General features: G+C 42.5%; 1 protein-coding gene across 4 annotated transcripts in view; it reads left to right on the forward strand.

The window, feature by feature from the left end:
- Positions 1 to 19,262, forward strand: part of LOC149567030 (putative protein phosphatase 2C 60) — a 197,620-nt gene that overhangs the window by 36,218 nt on the left and 142,140 nt on the right. The window lies entirely within an intron of this gene.

Raw genomic sequence — 19,262 nt, forward strand, 5'->3', positions numbered from 1 at the left:
CATTCAAATGTTGTATGTTATGGTTCTATAATGTTTAAATGACATGCTTTGTGCTTAGTTTCATATGAATGACGTGTATATTTACAAATTTCAATTTATATACTATATTTTAAAATTTTCCTATATATATAGCTGTCCCCGTCCCCCCCCGTCCCCAAAATTGCCAAAAAAATTTGCCATCACGGAAACTCGTCCTGCCGTCCCCCACCGTCCCCGTACCAGAAACTTGGGGGAACATAGAAGAACAACAACAAAAGCTTGCGCAATTTCTTGTTGAAGATGTGGTTCATATAAGACTAGAAGGTTGCTAGAGTATAGAGTATTGGTCATTCTAAACAACATGACCAAGAATTCATAGTGTCCATAATGGCAATAAAAGGTTGTCTTCTCCACATCTTGCTCCCTCATACAAATCTAATGGTAGCCGAATGAAGATCAATTTTGGCGAAATAGATTGCGCCCATAGTAACACAAACGTGTCGCTCTGCCTCCCCACTTTTACATCCCGATGTTGACTATTTGTTGATTCGACTATTTATTGATTTGACTATTTATGTTCAATGTTCGATGTTCCAATTCAATGCAATGTTCGAGTATATACTCTTTTACATCTTCATATCTTATATTGCAATACATCTTTTAACTAGCATTTTAAGTACCATATGTATAGTATACACATACTCCTTGTTCCCCGCCACCGTCCTCAAATTAAGGCCCCTCTGTCCCCTTACCTTGGAAACTTTTCCCCCTGTTCCGCTCTCCTTTTGCCCCCCAGGGCGGTGTAACTATGATTGTGCCATGTAGTTTGTCCAACATTTCATCGATCTTGAGGATGGGGTATGTACTTTGATGGTCTTTTTGTTCAACATGATAGTCAACACACACCTTGAGGGATCCTTCTTTCTTCACCATAATCATGGTTGATGCAATTGGGTTGGAGTTGGATCTGATCCATCCTTTGTTGAGGAGTTCTTGGCTTGTCTTTTCTATCTCATCCTTGAACTTCCTAGGATGGCGATAGGGCATGGTGATGACGAGTTTGGCTCCTCCTTTTAACTCGATGGTGTGATCGAAGCCATGATGTAGGGGTATGCTATGTGGAATATCAAGGAAGACCAAACTATGTTTATTCGATACTGCTCTTAGCTCCTCATCCTGGTAGTAAGTGATGGATATATTGTCATTGATGTCGAAGGCATTCAGGGGAATTCATAATAACCATGATAAATCCACATAAAGAAATAAAAAGATGTATGATGATGAAATTAATATAGAATATGATTAGGGGCTATGACATGTATTGAAGAATTAACGAGATTTTGAAATATTATTATTGGTACCAAAGATACACTAAGCTAAAGCCATGTCCAAAAGAATTTGTGATTAGTAAAGAAACTATAATGTTGGAATCACTAAGAGTGATAGATGAAAGAACAAAAACAAATTGATATCAATGATCAAGAGAATGCAGATGCTAAGATCAACATACAAAGAACATTAGGGTCCTCAATCTCAAGTCAAAACTATAAACAGTGCAGTCATGAGAATTATGTTTGATTCATATATAGTTATATAAGATGTTACAGTAGAATATATAAAAGCAGTTGTATTAGATTATTCACAAACAATAAGAATGAAAGTGCACATCTATGGAGCTCTAACAATCAGTATTAAAAGTATTGATAAAGGAAAAGTCTATAAGAATAAAGTCACGACGAAGTTATTTAGTCCAATTGATTATATTTGCCAATAATGTTACAAATGATGATGATTTGAAGTTGTACACTCCAGTTTGAATACAGATTCTCTAATCATACAGGAGAACAGTGTTTCAAACAGTAACATAGTGATTCATTCTACAACAGTGATTCATATCCTTAGCACTAAAAGACCAATACAGTTTTACATCTGGGCGGCGATATAGGAATTGTTATGGGGGACAAAACATTTATATATAGTGATAATGTCATCTTGAGTACAAAGTTTGAAAAAGAAAAAATATAGAGAATAAAAATGGAATATGAAATATAGTATAGAGTGGAGTTTGTTGCAATATTGGATTGTTTCTAATATTGAACTGATTCTTTCCTAAACTATTCTTTCCTAAATTGATTCTTTCCTTTTTCCTGTAGCTGTTTCCTTTCCTGTAGCTTTATGTATTTGGCACACAACTACATATGTACCTATACAGTTTTATGTAAATACATGAATGAAAAATATTCTTCTTGATTTCTGATTTTCAAGTTGGTATCAGAGCTTTGAAGCTTGAATCATTTGTATCCCTTCATTGAACCATGACCAGTTTAGATTCGGAAGTATTTGAGAGCGCATTTGCTCCCATTATTATTCAATCCGAAGGTTCATCGTTCAAGGCAGGGATTACACTTGATGAAACAAACTATGATTTGTGGTCTCAAATCATGGAGATGCAGATTGCTGAGAAGGAGAAACTCTCTTTCATTCATGGTAACTCACAGCCACCTATCGAGAAGGATGATGGATATGAGAAGTGGTATGCAGACAATCAAAAGGTCAAAAGATGGCTATTGATATCTATGTCTTCAGAAATTACGAAGTGATATATTCGCTCACCCACTGCTCGAGATATTTGGAAAGCTCTTTCTAAGGCTTTTTATGATGGAGCAGATGAATTACAGGTGTTTGTCTTGAATTAGAGGGCTTTCTTTGCCAAACAGAATGACAGAACACTCTCTGCATATTATGGAGAATTAACCGAGATTTTTGGTGAGTTGGATCATCGTGATAAAGTGATCATGGAAAGTGAGAACGATGTTGAATCTTACCGAAAATCAGTTCAGCAACAAAGGGTGCATATTTTTCTTGCTGGATTAGATGGTGACTTCGAACAAGTTCGTGGTAAAATTTTGAGAAAGGATCCTATTCTTGAATTAGAAGCATGTTATGCATTGGTCAGCCGTGAATCTGTTTGACGCACAAAAATGATTGGAGAATATACTAATCTCTGCTGTGATTTTCTCAAATATATTCAGCTGGTTTATAGGTACAGTAATTTTGTCAAATAATTCGTAAGCACATTTAAAATGTTTCTATATTTGTCACTGTGAGGGTGAAATAAAGTTTTGATATAATTTTGAAAACCAAATGCTGGATATTGACCTGTGAGGAATTATATTGAACAATTTGCAGACAGTACTAGGAACTTCTTGAATGACTGCTTTATCAACCAGTCAACTACCCTCTATTTCAAACATTAGACAATGGACCCCCCTTTAACAATTAGAATAACCACAGTCAATGAAGTTCAGTTATGTCTCTGTCAACAGAGATTTCTTTTATATTATGACTCCCAGCAAAGTGACATTTAATCAAACAGTTTGAGAACAATGTCCCATCAGTCGACTTCCCACATTAACTTGAATACATAAGCATAAGCTTGGTCTGTTACAATTACAGTTATAATATCACCTTGAATCCACAAGTATATTCACAACTGTTATAATGGAAGCAAAGAGTTTACAAGGAAAAGAATGAGGGCACCTGTTCCAACCCAGACCTGCGATAGCACTCCCAGTGAGTCGTGACTCTGTCGATTGGTGTTGAAAATACCAAACTTAATGTCTGGACTGTGCGTGCTTGCTTGATGCCAATTATGGGTACTAGAAACTGATATTACCTTCAAACAAAATGTTTTGGCTCCCAGCTCACGTAACCCGGTGGCTCTTATTAATGACTTCTTTCTCTTACGTGCTGTGGAAAAACTGACCCCGTGTGACCACGTTCTTCTCTGTGGGTCTTATTGATTGAATGTGCAGGGCCTTTCCATACGCAGTGCTACTTGATTGATGTCTATGTGAAGCCCTTCGCTTGGGAACAATGGTGGATATTCCCTCAAACTGATGTGAACGACACAAACCCTTCTTGCTGTTAAACTCCTGTAAAAGTCCTGCGTGCAACTTCCATCCCAATACACGTTAATCCCAGCACCGTCCACAGTGTTTTCAGTATGTGTTATGTTGCCTCTAGACTGATTCTATTTATTGCGCTGAAACAAACCTGCTACTGATTCTCAAACTGCTGATACCACTATTGCTAGTGGATAAACTCTAGCTCCAGTAAGGAAACAGATTTGCCTTCAAAACCCAGATTGCAAACAAAATAAACTTACTTCCATCACTGAGCTGATAAACTTGCACTTAGCTCCACTCATCTACAACGTGAGGCACTGCTGTTAACAGTCATGCTTCCCTATCTTTGAAATTTCAGTCGGTTCTCTTGAAGATTGCACAACTGTAATTTTTAAATTGCAAAGATGGCAAAGTATTGGGGCTACGTCCAGATTTTGCCAATACTCTTTAAGGGTTTTCGTTCTTAAGAAGTTCTATTCACATTCAAGCAACCAATTAGTTTATGAGCATTTATTATCAATATTCTTGTGTGTTAATCCCAATGCAAACTCGTGTATAAATAGCCTCGGAATGAGGGAAAAGTACCTTGTGCAAAGAATGTGGGATTAAAGGTTACTTTCGTCCTGTAGTCACTTAAAGTTATTTATAAAGTAAATGACTTTAAACGTTAAAGTGACTTAGCTCTGCAACTTAATAAAGTCCTGGAATAAATTAAATTAAATTCCCCTTTTGTGACTGGAGAGCATCCTGCCTGTAATTGATATTAATCTATCCGGATGTGGAGATAGATTAATTCTGTCGCTCGGAACTAAGATTGAGAAGGGGACATGATAGTCCTCCCTTCCCGGGATTGCTTGCCCTTAAGCAATCTCAACGCTGGGTGCTGCAATATGGACTCACCTTCCCAAGTGGCATCCTCATAAGGCAAGTCTTTCCACCTGATCAGATATTTCTTGATAGTCCTGTTGTGTAGCTTCCTCTCCCTGGTCTCAATCACCTCCTCTGGTACTAAAACAAGTTTACCCTCTTCATCAAGTGGAGGTAAACTCTCTGAAGGCACAATCTGCTGGCCCACTGCCTTTTTGAGGCACGAGATATGGAAGACGTTGTGGATCTGGCTGTCACCAGGTAATTCCAGCTCATACGTGACCTCCCCTATCCTCCTGATGATACAATAAGGTCCATAATACCTAGGCTTAAGTTTCTCGGCCCCGCTTTTCTTCAATGAGCTCTGTTTGTAAGGCTGTAGCCGAAGAAAAACTCTATCTCCAACCTCAAAACTCCGCTCTATGCGATGTTGGTCAGCGCACAACTTTTGCTGATTCTACTCCTGCTGAATATTATCCCTGAGAGCTCGGAGGATGTCTTGCTGTTCCTCAATCCAATCTCTGGCTAATGGTGCTCTGCTGTCCGACAAGGCCAAATCAATAAAGGAGAGAGGCTCATAGCCATAGAGAGCACGAAAGGGAGTCATCTGAATAGACATATGATAAGTAGAGTTATAACAAGACTCCCCTAAATACAACCATTTGACCCAAGCCCTCTGCTGACCTATAGTGTAATTTCTCAAATATCCTTCCACCCACTTGTTAACTATCTCAGTCTGGCCATCCGTCTATGGGTGGTAACTAGTGCTGGGGGTTAACTCAGTACCTATCAACTTGAAAATCTCCTACCAAAAAGTGTTGAGGAACCTGCTGTCCCTGTCATTCACAATAGTTCTAGGCAGTCCATGAAGACAAAAGACCTCCCGAAAAAACAACTCGGCTACCTGTGAAGTTGACCAATCTGAAGCAATCACGAAAAATGCGCGTATTTATTCAACCTGTCTACTACACAAAAATGCAATCCTGGCCCTGATCTCTAGGCAGCCCTGTAATAAAATCCATGGAAATGCTTTCCCACCTCTGAGTAGGAATAGGGAGTGGCTATAAGAATCCTGCTGGGAAACCTTGCCTAGGTTTATTCTGCTGGTAGACCTGGCACTCTCTAACATACCATAATACATCACCCTTAAGCCCCTTCCAAGAGAATCTCTCCCTGATCTGCCTGTAGGTTTTAAAGAAACCTGGATGACCTGCTGATGGCACATCATGTATGGCATGCATAATGTTCTTCAGTCTAGATTTTGGTACTAGGTATATTCTGTCCTTATAATATAATGTCATTCAGCACCTTGTACCGCTCATCCTGTAGTATGCCATCCATAATTTGACATGCATGTGCATTTTTGGAATACTCTACTAGTAGCTGAGATCTCCAATCCGCTGAAATTTCAGAAGTGACATAACAATCCAATATTGGGGGCCTATGAGAAAGAGCATCAACAACAATATTATTTTTCCCCTTGACATACTCAATGTCAAAATCATACGCTTGAATCTTATTGACCCATTTTTGCTGTCTTTCATTCAATTCCTCTTGTTCTAGGAAGTAACGTAAGCTGTTATGATCAGTCTTGACTGTAAATTTACTTCCTAGCAAGTAATGCCCTAATTTTGCTAATGCATGCATTATGGCCAGCATCTCTTTGTCATATATGGAATATAATACCTTGCTGCCTCAAAGTTTTCTACTGTCAAAAGCAATGGGGTGCCGGTCCTGCATCAAAACAACCCCTATTCCGCTTCCCGATGGATCACATTCTAAAACAAAGGGCTTAGAGAAATCCAGAAGTGCTAGCACTGGGCATGAACTCATCACCTGTTTCAGCTTATCAAATGCTACCATGGCGTCCTCTGTCCAAGAAAAAGCCCCTTTCTGTGTGAAAACGGTGAGGGGTCCAGCTACCTGTGAAAAGCCCTTGGCAAACCACTGATAATAGGAAAATAGACCAAGGAAACCTCGCAATTCTGATACATCCTTCGGTGGTGGCCAATCCAAAATTGCCCGGATCTTCTCCTATTGCACCTTAACTCCATCAACACCAATCACATGCCCCAAGTAAAGAATCTTGGTCAACCCGAATTCGCACTTCGACTCCTTTGCGAATAAAAAGTTCTCCTCTAAGATACTAAGAATCTCATCCAGATGTTGTAAGTGTTCCTCCCAAGTTTTGCTGTAAAACAATATGTCATCAAAGAATACCAAAACACACTTCCTTAGTTGTTTCTTAAAAATATGGTTCATGCAAGACTAGAAGGTGGCCGGTGCATTAGTGAGCCCAAATGGCATCACCAAGAACTCGTAATGTCCGTAATGGCATTTGAAGGCTGTCTTATGTAAATCTTCTTTTCGGACCTGTATTTGATGGTACCTTGAGCGAAGATCTATCTTGGAGAAGTAAACTGCCCTCTTGTTTAGTGCACGGTAGTCTATGCACATCCGAAGGGTGCCATCCTTCTTCTTAACCAACACTACCAAAGATGCAAAGGGACTAGAGCTGGGTCTGATATGCCCCATATCCAAAAGCTCCTTTATCGTCTTCTCTATTTCCTCCTTTTAATGCCTAGGATGATGATAAGGTGTAGTGATAACAGATCTAGCTCCCTCCTCAAGCTCAATAATATGCTCAAATCCCCTATCTGGATGAATCCCAGGAGGAATATCCTCGAACACTCTTTTGTGCTTATCTATAATTGTTTGGATGTCACAGTGATGTCGCTGCCCTGTACCCTGTATCTCCTTGGACGAGATAAAACATTGAGTAGCCCACTCTATATCATCGTGTCTCAAAATGGCCTCCATCTTGTGAGCTGAAATCACCCTGGGACTACTATCAGATATAGCTCTGAGGATCACCAATCTATCATCCTGTAAAAACTCCAGTTGCATAGTCTCATGATCAAATGTATATCGACAGAGAGTACTCAACCACTGTCTTCCCAAAATAGCATCCAGTCCATCCAGGTCAACCACATAAAAATCAGACTCTAGAAGATAACGATCAAATTGAATTTGAAGTCCGACTACCTTCTCTGTGCACCTCAAAACTTCTCCACTAGCTACTTTAACATCAAACTCGAGTATGGCCACTGTCTGTAATCCCCTCCTAGATACCATTTGTGTACTGATAAAATTATGCGAAGCTCCCGTAGCTAATAGGCAAATAATACGCTGACCTCTAACAACCCCTTTCACCTTGAAAGGATGACATGTTGGATCACTCGAAAGGGTAGCTATAATTGGAGGCTGCTCAGTAGGGGTTTGTTTCTTCTTATCTTTACTAGGCTGCCCCTCAACCTCCTTCTCCTCCTTGCTGTCCCCACTATTATCCTCTTCCTGTGGCTCTTCCACCTCTTCCTCCTCAGAATGGACCTCAACGTAGTGGATTTTGCCTTTTCCCAAGCATCTGTGATCAGGAGTCCAAGGCTCCCTGCAAGTAAAACATAACTTCTTCCTTCTCAATTCATTGCGTGTCTCAAAATCCAATTTGGGGGTGTTTGTCTTTTGCTGTTTTTTATTCCTCTTAAAAGAAGTGGATCCTTTATAGGATTTCTTAGAAGGCTGTGACAATGAGGTAGGTGTGTCCAAATCGTGAGCAATCTTAATGGCGTCATCCAAGGTGTTTGGTTTTAGGACTTTGACCAACCCTCTAAATCTGTCCTATAATCCTTCTGTGAATAACATCACCTTGTGTTGCTCGGACATATCCGGTACCATCATTGATATCCACTGAAACTCATCTATATAGTGGTTCCAAAGCCCTATCTTGAAATTCTGAAAATTGGATCAGACTTGTAGCAAAAAATGAACCAGCAGCTATAAATCTTTCCTCCACCACAATTAAGCCTTCTAAAGATGTCCTGCAATCAATCCATGACTGAAAATGAATAGTCCTCAAAAAATGCCATCCTATAATTTCGGGTATGCTAAAAGTAGCCTCCTAAAATTTCGAATTTGCTAAAAATGGCTTCCTATAATTTCGGACCTGCTAAAAGTGGCCTCCTATAATTTCGGCCCTACTAAAAATGCCTCTTGAAATGCTGAAAATGGCCTTAGGCCCAATGATGCCTTAGCTGAGGTGATTGAAGTATCACCTCCAAATGTGCAACCCTTCAAAGGATATTTCACTTCCTTAGTTATGCAAAATCCTTAAGAGACTTCGTTCCTTAAAAAGAAATGATAATCTGCAGACCAAGATGGCGCCACAAATGCTCAAAGAGAAAGGTAGCGTAAACTCAAGTTATGGGATGTCCAAATGAGAGGTCAAGTACTCTATTTATTCACTTCTCTAAGAAGCCACTAGAACCTCTAGAAGTATCCATTAAATATTCTTATGAAATCTCTTTATAATGCACTTTTATATAAAAAGTAATTTTATAAAATAAAAAGTGCAACTCAACTCAAAATTATAACATTTGGCTCCGCATAACACATAATAATAAAAATATAATAAATACCATCTTTCCAAGAGCAAATAAAACCATCCAATCCCCAAATAATTATCAGAAGTGACTCTCTCACCAAAACCATCTGCCTACGAGAGTCCATGATAGGCAAATCCACTAGAAAATGACATGTCACTAAAGAGGGGACACGACAGTCCGCCCCTCCTAAAATTGCCTGCCCTCAAGCAATCTCAAAGCTGGGTGCTGCAAAATATCTTCTCCCTCCCATGTGGCATCCTCCTCAGGAAAATCTCTCTACTTCACCAAGTACTCTCTGATAGTCCTCCTATAGAGTTGCCTCTCTTTGCTGTTAATGATGCATTTAGGAACAAGAACCAATTTCCCTTCATCATCCAATGGAGGAAGAACTGCTGAAGGCACAACATGCTGACCCAACGCTTTCTTGAGGCGTGACACATGGAAAACATTGTGTACCCTACTGTTTGTTGGAAGCTCAAGCTCATATGCCATCTCTCCAATACGTTTGATAACCCTGAAAGGACCATAGTACCTAGGCTTAAGCTTCTCCAATCCACTCTTCCTAAGAGTAGACTGTCTATAGGGCTGCAACATGAGATAAACCATATCACCCACCTCAAAACTCCTCTTTGTCTGCTTCTGATCTGCACACTACTTATGCTGATTCTGCACCCTGGCAATATTATCTCCGAGAGCATCAACAATGTCCTTGCTCTCCTGGAGCAAATCTCTAGCACGTGGAACTTTAACATCACTCATTAGAAAATCAACAAAGCTCGGTGCATCATAGCCATATAGTGCTCTGAAAGGAGTCATCTGAATAGACATGTAGTATGTGGTATCATAGCAGTACTCACATAAATAAATCCATCTAACCCATGCCTTTTGCTGACCAGCTACGTAGTTCCTCAAATGTCCTTCCACCCACTTATTCACTATCTCAGTCTGCCCATCGGTTTGCGGGTGGTAACTAGTGCTAGGTGTGAGCTCAGTGCCACATAAACGGAACATCTCCTGCCAAGAATGGCTCAAGAACTTGCTGTCTCTGTCACTCACTATACTCTGTGGTATCCTATGCAATCTGAAAATCTCTCTGAAGAAGACCTCAGCCAACTGCACTGCTGTGTAAGTAGCAGTGATGGGAAAGAAGTGTGCATACTTCATCAACCTGTCCACCACCACATAGATGCAATCTCGGCCTTGGGCCTTAGACAAACTCGTAATGAAATCCATGGATATACACTCCCACTTCTTGTCAGGAATGGGAAGTGGCTATAGGAGCCCTGCTGGAAAGGTGTGCTCTTCTTGTTTGTTCTGCTGACAAACATGGCACTCTCTACATACTACAACAAATTTGCCTTGAGCCCCTTCCATGTGAACCGCTCCCATACCTGCCTGTACGTTTTGAAGTATCCAGGATGTCTAGCTGTAGGTGAATCATGAAGAGCTTTCATAACAACACGCTTCACCTTCGATCTTGGGACTAAGAATATCCTGTTCTTGTAGATAATCAAATCACCCACAAGTGTGTACTTGTTATCAACAACTATCCCATCAACAATCCTGGATGCCCATGAATCTCTAGCATGCTCTGCAATGATCAGATGCCTCCAATAATCAGATATCTCAACCATAGCACTGAGATGTGGTCTGCGTAACAAAGCATCTGCTACCACATTCTGAGTCCCTCTCACATAGGAGATGTCAAAATCATAAGCCTGCAGCTTACTAACCCACTTCTATAGTCTATCATTGAGATCTCTTTGTCCAAGGAAATGTCTCAAACTATTGTGGTCAGTTTTAATGCAAAACTTACCACCCACTAGGTACTGCCTGAATTTAGCCAATGCATGCATAATGGCTAACATCTCCTTGTCATATATGCTAAATTATCTCTTTGGCCCACGGAGCTTCCTGCTCTCAAATGCAATGGGGTGCTTGTCTTGCATCAGAATAACACCAATCCCCTCTCCAGATGCATCACACTGAAGCTCAAATGGCTTCGAGAAGTTGGGCAATGCTAACACAGGGCATGTAGTCATGATCTCCTTAAATCTCTCAAAGCAAGCCTGTGCATCAGGTGTCCAAGCAAATGCTCCCTTCTTCAACAAATCTCTTATAGGAGCTGCATGTCGTGAATACCCACTCACAAATCTGCGGTAAAAACCACACAACCCAAGGAACCCTCTCAACTGTGTCAGGTTCTCTGGAGTACGCCAATCCACAATAGCACAAATCTTATCAAGATCCATCCGTACTCCCTCTGCACTAATGATGTGACCCAAATACAATAGCTTTGTCATACCCAAATCACATTTGGACTCAGCGTACAAGGACTCTGATTGCAAGATCCCCAAAGCTGACTCTAAATGCTCCATGTGTTCCTGCCAAGTCCGACTGTATATCAGTATATCATCGAAGAAGACTAACACATACTTCCTCAACTGATGATGGAAGACCTTGTTCATGGTGGCCTGAAAGGTAGCTGGCGCATTGGTCAACCCAAATGGCATGACCACAAACTCAAAATGCCCACAATGACATCTGAAAGCTGCCTTTTCAATATCTTGCTCTCTGACTCTAATCTGATGATAGCCGGATCTCAAATCAATCTTCATGAAATATCATGCACCATGTAGCTCATCAATCAACTCATCAATCCGTGGAATGGGGTACCTGTTCATGATTGTCCTTTTGTTCAGCACCCTGTAATCAATGCACATCCTAAATGTACCATCCTTCTTCTTCACCAAGCAAAAGGAGACTTGCTAGGTCTAATGTGTCCATCGCAAGAAGCTCCTTGATGGTCTTCTCTATCTCATCCTTGAGTCTCTTAGGATGCCTGTATGGTGTAATCATCATGGGTTTAGCACCCTCCTCTAACTCAATGATGTGCTCAATACCTCTGTCTGGTGGCCTACCAGGTGGGATGTCACTGAAGACTCTGTCATACTTCACTCTCAACCTCTGTATGTACGGATGATACTCTATCTTATGCTGTCCCTCCTGTGTAGGCATGAGAGTACATAGTGTTGCCACTCAATGTCATCATGTCTGGCTAACCTCTCCATCCGTCTGAAGGAAATAGTCCTGATGTCACCATTCCTGATGGCTCTCAAAATGTGTTGTTTCCCATCCACCTCAAATTTGATCTCCATGTCCTTCAACTTGAAAGTGACCTCTCCCAATGAGTGTAACCACTTCATCCCAAGCACAATATCCAGATCATCCATGTTGACAACATGGTAGTCTGCCTTAAACTCATAGTTGTTCAGGTGTAAGGGCAAATCTCTAACCATCCTGTTACACTTAAGAGTGTAACCATCAGCAACCTGTACTCGTAGTCCCTCAAACTCCTCAGTCATAATACCATAGCGTTCAACAAATCGTGCATCAATAAAATTGTGCATAGCACTTGTATCAACCAATGTAATATCTCTCTGCCCTACTAGAACACCATGCAGTCTAAAAGATCCCTCCTGCTGAATGCTAGACAAGCGTACCTTCTGTAAGTGCAACCTGGGCTCCTCCTTAGGCTCTGAAGCCTCTGCCTCTGCCTCGGGCTCTGCATCACTATGATCATCCTCATGTCCAGAACTGTCAGAATCTAAACCCTCGTAATAAGCCCACATAACCCTATTGGCCTTCCCCTTTGGCCTCATAGGACAATCATGATCTTTATCATAAGGACCTTTGCAAAAAAAGCATAGTTTCTTCCTGCGCAATTCATTCAGGGTCTCCGTATCCAAAGGTGCAGTAGACTTACCTTGGGAATCACCTTTCTTGCCCTTGTTCTTGTCGAATTTCTTGTTGTCCTTGAAAGAGGAAGTACTCCTGGAGGTGAATCTACTAGATGGTGCTGTAAACTCCATGCTTCGTGCCTTCCTCATAGCCTCCTATAGTGTCGGGGGATCGAATACCTTGATCCAACCCCTTAGAGGTTCTGACAACCCCTCTGTGAATAATATAACCAATCTCCTCTCAGAAACATCCTGTACCATCACTGATAATCTCTGAAACTCACTGATGCAGACCTCCAAACTGTCTGTTTGTCTCAGCTGTGCAAGATCATGGAAGAAGACCTCTGGGTTTTTCTTATCAAAGTGCTCTACCAGTCTATCCACAAAATCCTGGTAGGATGTCACCTGATTATGTTGCAATGTAACCATACCATGTGACCACCAATCATGTGCTGCACCCTCCAAATGCAAGGTGGCTTACCTGATGGCATCAATCTTCGACATAGGTCTCAATGCAAGGAATGTGTCTAACTTATGGATCCAAGCCTGTGCTGTCGTTTGCCAGCTACCATCAAAGGATGGCAATGTGAGCTTGCTAGCAGCTCGCTGCAACTCACTGTCCTGGCCTCCTCTAGGTCTCTTGTTCTGCCGGCTATTCCTCATGTGCTCTCTCCTCTTACTCAGGTAACGATCAAAATTCAGCAATTCACGGACATGTGGAGGCAATGCTTGCCATTCTACATCTGCAGCTCCAAGGTCATCCTGAAAATCCTCTGGCATATCATCTCCCATGGCCTTCTCTCTAAGGAAAGTAGGATGTGTAGGCCTATCTGCAGTCCATGATCTGTGTCTAGGTTGTCAGCCGACTGGATGGTCCCGACGGTGTTTCTGTAGCCGACGGAATGATTGTCGTTGGTGTTTTGTATTTTGTAGCCGACGGGTAAATAGTTTGTAGCGGACATAATGTTTGTGGTCGACGGACTCCTCCGGGAAGGTTCGGCGGATAGTATTTATATCCCATTTGGGATTATTGTAAATGATCTATTATTACTCATCTTATGAAGCATAATTTATGTCTGGTATATGCGAATATAATTCTACTATTTTGTTCCATTGTCTGTTGGTGCTGATTTCTTTACCAGAACGGTAAACATTTGGCGCCGTTGCCTTATGAATCTGGAAGTGGGAGGAATGAAGATTAATGCCAAATCAGCTTAACAAGGATCGGAATAAAGTCAAGGAAAAAGATGGAATCCGTACTGCGCAAGAGAATTTAATTCTGGCACAACAAGCTAAACGCCGACGGAGATTTTAGAAGATTGCCGACGGAAATAGGAGTGCCGAAGAATTATTGGAGGAGACTTGGCAGCGGGTGGAATTGGTGGAAGAAGCACGGGAGGAGTTCTTGAATTTGTGTTCGCTGAGGGAAGAAAATTCAGACGGAAGACAATCAACTCACACGGCTCGCAGTGTCGAGGGAGCACAAGCGTGGAGTGACTTCTTCGTCCGGGATAGACTTCTGCGGAAAACAACTTCAGAAGATCCTTCTTCTTCACCAAGGTTCGCAGTTGTCAACACTGTCGGTGTGGGAGTTCAGACTGTCGGTGTGGGAGTGCAGACCTCTGGAGTGGGAGTGCAGACTTCCGGTGTGGGAGTGCAGACCTCCAGTGTTGGAGTGCAGACCTCCGGTGTTGGAGTAAACAGTGCCAGTGTTGCAGGACCCAATAACGCCTCTCTACCAAATTCAGTTATGATGGCGGGACCCAAAGAAAAGCTGCCAAAGTTTGAGGGCGATGGTACAACCGATCCCATCCGACATTGTAAGACATGTGAGACGATCTGGCGGGCAAATGGAATCACAGATGCCAACGAATGGGTCAGGCAATTTTCGGCAACCCTATGGGATGTGGCGATTGATTGGTTTTCGGATACAGATCCACAAAAGCTAAATAGCTGGGATAACATTAAAAAAGAGTTCCTGGCGGAATTTAAACTCTTGCGGGATGATAATGAAATTGTAGTAGAGATTTTCAATACCAAACAGGGGAAGCACGAAACTGTCCGTGTCTACGCCAGGAGATTAAAAGACTTAATAAACAAAATGGAAAGCAAGTCGGCGGATGGATTGCAGAAAAGATGGTTTGTGGACGGTCTACGCTCGAAGTTACGGAGGAAAATGAAAATTGTGCCACCATCGTCATATGTGGACGCATATAACAGAGCACTGGACCTTGAAAGTGAACAGAAGACAAAGAAGAAGAAAACTAGCTCCTCTGATTCTGATGATGACGAGCCTGTCCGAGATGATAGTAGCGACGACGAAGGCAGCAGCAAGAAGGTTCGTGCCCTACAGAAGGATATGGTTCGCATGATGGAGTTTACAAACATGCAAAAAGAGCCAAAAGGCAGTGAACTGTGGTGCGCGGAGTGTAAGACCGACGGTCATACTAAAGGATCGTGTCCAAAGAACCAATTTTGTGACATTTGTCAGATCATAGGCCATTCCACAAAAGAGTGCCCCTTTAACATGAAGACAAGAGGATCTCCGCAGGTGTTTCTTACACAGGAGGCTTCCCCGTCGGGCAGTAGTGGAAATACAAATAGCGCAGGTGCCACATCCAGAGGATACAGGAATAATAGCAGAGGGCAAAATAACAACAATACAAATAATAACAATAATAATGGGAGCCGAAGTCGAACTCAGTATGATGCAAACGGACGGCTGATTGTTCAATGCCGAGCATGTAATTTGTGGGGTCATTTTGCGCGGGATTGTACAATGGCAAACACACCGAAATTATTATGTAGATGGTGCGGACCTGGCGATCACGAAGATTCCAAGTGTCCAAAGTTTGGAGTAAACTTGATCACTGTCGGCATAGATGTAGAGGAGGTTCTAGCAATTACATGGAGGCGAGCGGAGGAAAAAAGAAAATTGAGGGAAATGCAGGCGGAAATTGGAAAGGCATCGTTGGCAGAGACATCTCAGTTGAAGGACATCACCGACACCTTGGCAAAGAACTTCACAGAACAAAACATTGTACGGTAGATCTTACAAATGGAGATACCGGTAAAGATAAGTGACCTCCTCACAATGCCTCAGTTACGGATGGCCAATTTGAATCATACACCGTTTTTGAAAGCAACAAAGGACACAGGAAGAGACAGTAGGGAAGTGATGACAACAAACCCAATGCTGCTGACACTCACATCTGGACGGCATCTGGCGGTCGTCGAGATGGGGATTTTGGGAAATGTTTTGATAGAGACAATTGTTGACGGAGGGTCTGGTGTAAATGTCTTACCGGAGGATACCTGGAAGAAGTTGGGAAAACCGACGCTGTGGCCATCTACATTTTAGTTGCTCATGGCGGACCAACACTGGATCAAACTGTTAGGAACCTTGAGGGCGCAACCGATAACCATTGGTACACAACCATTTTTATTGGATTTCGTAGTCATTCCATTGAAAAGAAAAGGATATGATGCTATTCTGGGACGGGATTGGTTGGTGCAAGCAAAAGTAAAACATGATTGAAAATGAAATACCCTATCAATGGAGGGCGGAGGCAAAAGATTCACAATTGACCTGCACACACAAATGGTCGGGGAGGAGGCAGCATCGTCAGATTCAAAAAGTGACGACGAAAGTGATGATGAAGGAAAGAAGAGAATGGAATTAGATGAAGAAGGAATATTGAGACTAGATGGAGGATCGAATGACGACGATCTAGACTCGGTGAATGGCCTTTACCATTGGCAAATAGAAGACTACGAACTCTTTCCGAGTTGTAATATGCTAAAGGTTGACGAAGGTGAGGAAAAAGAGGAAAATGAGTGTCAGGAGGAATACAGAGAAGCAGATGACGCAAAGGAGGTTACGGCTGAAGAAGTGAAGGACATACAATACAGACCCAGGAAAAAGAAAGATCCCACCATTCGGTACACAGTGAATGGACCGCACAGGAGGAAAAGAACGCATCGCACCATAAAATTACTTGAAGGGTACCGACAGCAAGGAAATAAGCTAGATGCGCGACGATCGCAGGCACAGTGGGCGACGGAGGTAACACAGATTAGACATAAGGCGTGGCATGACAAACTCAGTAGGTTTCGGGGCAGTTGGTACTCAAGTACGACGATCGGGATGAAATGAAATAGGAAAGGTTTAAGGCAAGATGGGTTGGACCAGATCAGACTTGAGAGGTCGGCGACAATTGGGTGATAAAATTGGAAACATTGGACGAGCAAGAGGTGCCTCCTGTAGTCAACGGATTTAAATTGCAACTATATGATGCAAGGAAGACTCCGTCGCTGTCACAGAATGGCCAGCTGACTCCATCGTCTTTGCAGAATGGCGACACCTGGAGGCAAAATTGAGGTGCTGTCTTTCTATTTTATTTTATTTTTGTCAAAAAACAAAAAAAAAAAAATTAAGAAAAAAAAAAAATTTGAAAAAAAAAAAAACTGGAAAAAAAAAAATTTAAAAAAAATTGAAAAAACAAATTGGAAAAAAAACGGCCTCCGCGGGAGGTGTTCCGCGGACCTCCTCTGCGGGAGGTGCCCCGCGGGCACCTGTTCGCGGGAGGTGTTTCGCGGACCTCTTCCGTGGGAGGTGCCCTGTGGGTGGTGTTCCGCGGACCTCCTCCGCGGGAGGTGCCCCGCGAGCACCTGTCCGCGGGAGGTGTTCTGCGGACCTCTTTTGCGGGAGGTGCCCAGCCTTGCTGTGACCCCACGGGTTTCTCATTTCCGTGGGCTTCTTTTTCAATGATTTTTGCCTCCTGTAAAACAGTGTCCTGCCCGTGTTAAGCAATCTCCTGCGGTGTTATGGTTTATGTTTTTTTTGTGTCGCCGGATGACAGTTTGCAGTGGGGGGGCGACGGTTTGATCTGGATACGAAACGCATGCTAGAAAGGAGCATGTGCATGTTGTCAATCTAGCAAGCGACAGCTTTGGCTTTGGGTGAAGGTTTGAGTCAGCAGTGGGAAAGGTGTGTGGCGGACTGGAAAATTTTAGTTGGAGGATTGGACTACAGGAGGGGGAAAGAGGTGTGTGTAAGCCTGGAAGCCATGGAAGCAGTCAGAAGTGAGGAGCTATTAAAAAAAAAAGCCTACAGATTCAAGTTGTTCGGAATGAGTAGCAGACGATGCCGAACGGAAGGGGAAGCAACAGTGATTACTAGAAAGAGTGCAGAATCGGCAGAAAATGACAAAAATGGTGTGTTCTGTGCAGTTTTGTGTGGGTTTCGAAGTGCTAATTTGGTCTTGGCGGTGCACCTGGGGTGCTGCCCCTTGACCCCGCCGGGGGCGTTGCCCCGTGGACCCCCAGTCGTTGCGGATATTAGTCGTGGGAGTCTGACTAGTTGAGAAGAGTTGAAGTTGCTGCAAGGATGCACTTTCTGTGTACCAGAGGCACTGGGAGTAGGTGTTGGTCGGGAGGCTGTCTTGGTGGATGCGTAGAGAGCTCGGAAGGAGCTAATCATCCAGTTGGAGGCAGTGCATTGACACTTAGCTCAGTGGACCCAGTGTTGGAAGTAGAGAAAACAGCACGGGTGGCTATCAAGGTCAGCTTGAGGAGACAATATTGTGTTAGCAGAGGCTACAGATGTAATGGGATGAATGTGGAAGTGATGTGACAGAAGCAGATTTTTTGTTGTAGTCACTCTGTTAATGTATTTTGTTTGTTAATTTGTTTCAGATATTTTGTAATTGTCATTCGGAGATGACTTTTCTTTTTGGGGGGACAGTGTTAGCCGACTGGATGGTCCCGGCGGTGTTTTTGTAGTCGACGGAATGATTGTCCTCGGTGTTTTGTATTTTGTAGCCGACGGGTAAATAGTTTGTAGCGGACATAATGTTTGTGGCCGACGGGCTCCTTCGGGAAGGTTTGGCGGATAGTATTTATATTCCGTCTGGGATCATTGTAAATGATCTACTATTACTCATCTTATGAAGCATAATGTATGTCTGGTATATGCGAATATAATTTTGCTATTCTGTTCCATTGTCTGTTGGTGCTGATTTCTTTATTAGTACGGTAAACATAGGTGTACCTCGTGAACTTGCCACACTCCTGTTATCTTGCTTTGGTGTCCCCCTATCCTGTTCTAGATTACGTCTGTCCTGTGGGTTCATGCGCTCAACCATGGTGGTAAGTGCATGCAAAGCTTGAGCCATCTGCTCTTGTCCTGTAACCATTGCTCTGAAAAATTCCCTTGTTTCCTGATCCTCATTCCTATTGTCTCTGGGTGGGCTACGCTCTTGTTTGTCACCCATGGTGTCTGGTTGCGCTTCAAAATCTTGTTCCTTGCCAAACAAAGTTTTCTT

This window comes from Cupressus sempervirens, chromosome 3 (genome assembly GCF_028749045.1).
Source record: "Cupressus sempervirens isolate cs-2001-9-10 chromosome 3, ASM2874904v1, whole genome shotgun sequence".
Classification (NCBI taxonomy): Eukaryota; Viridiplantae; Streptophyta; class Pinopsida; order Cupressales; family Cupressaceae; genus Cupressus; species Cupressus sempervirens.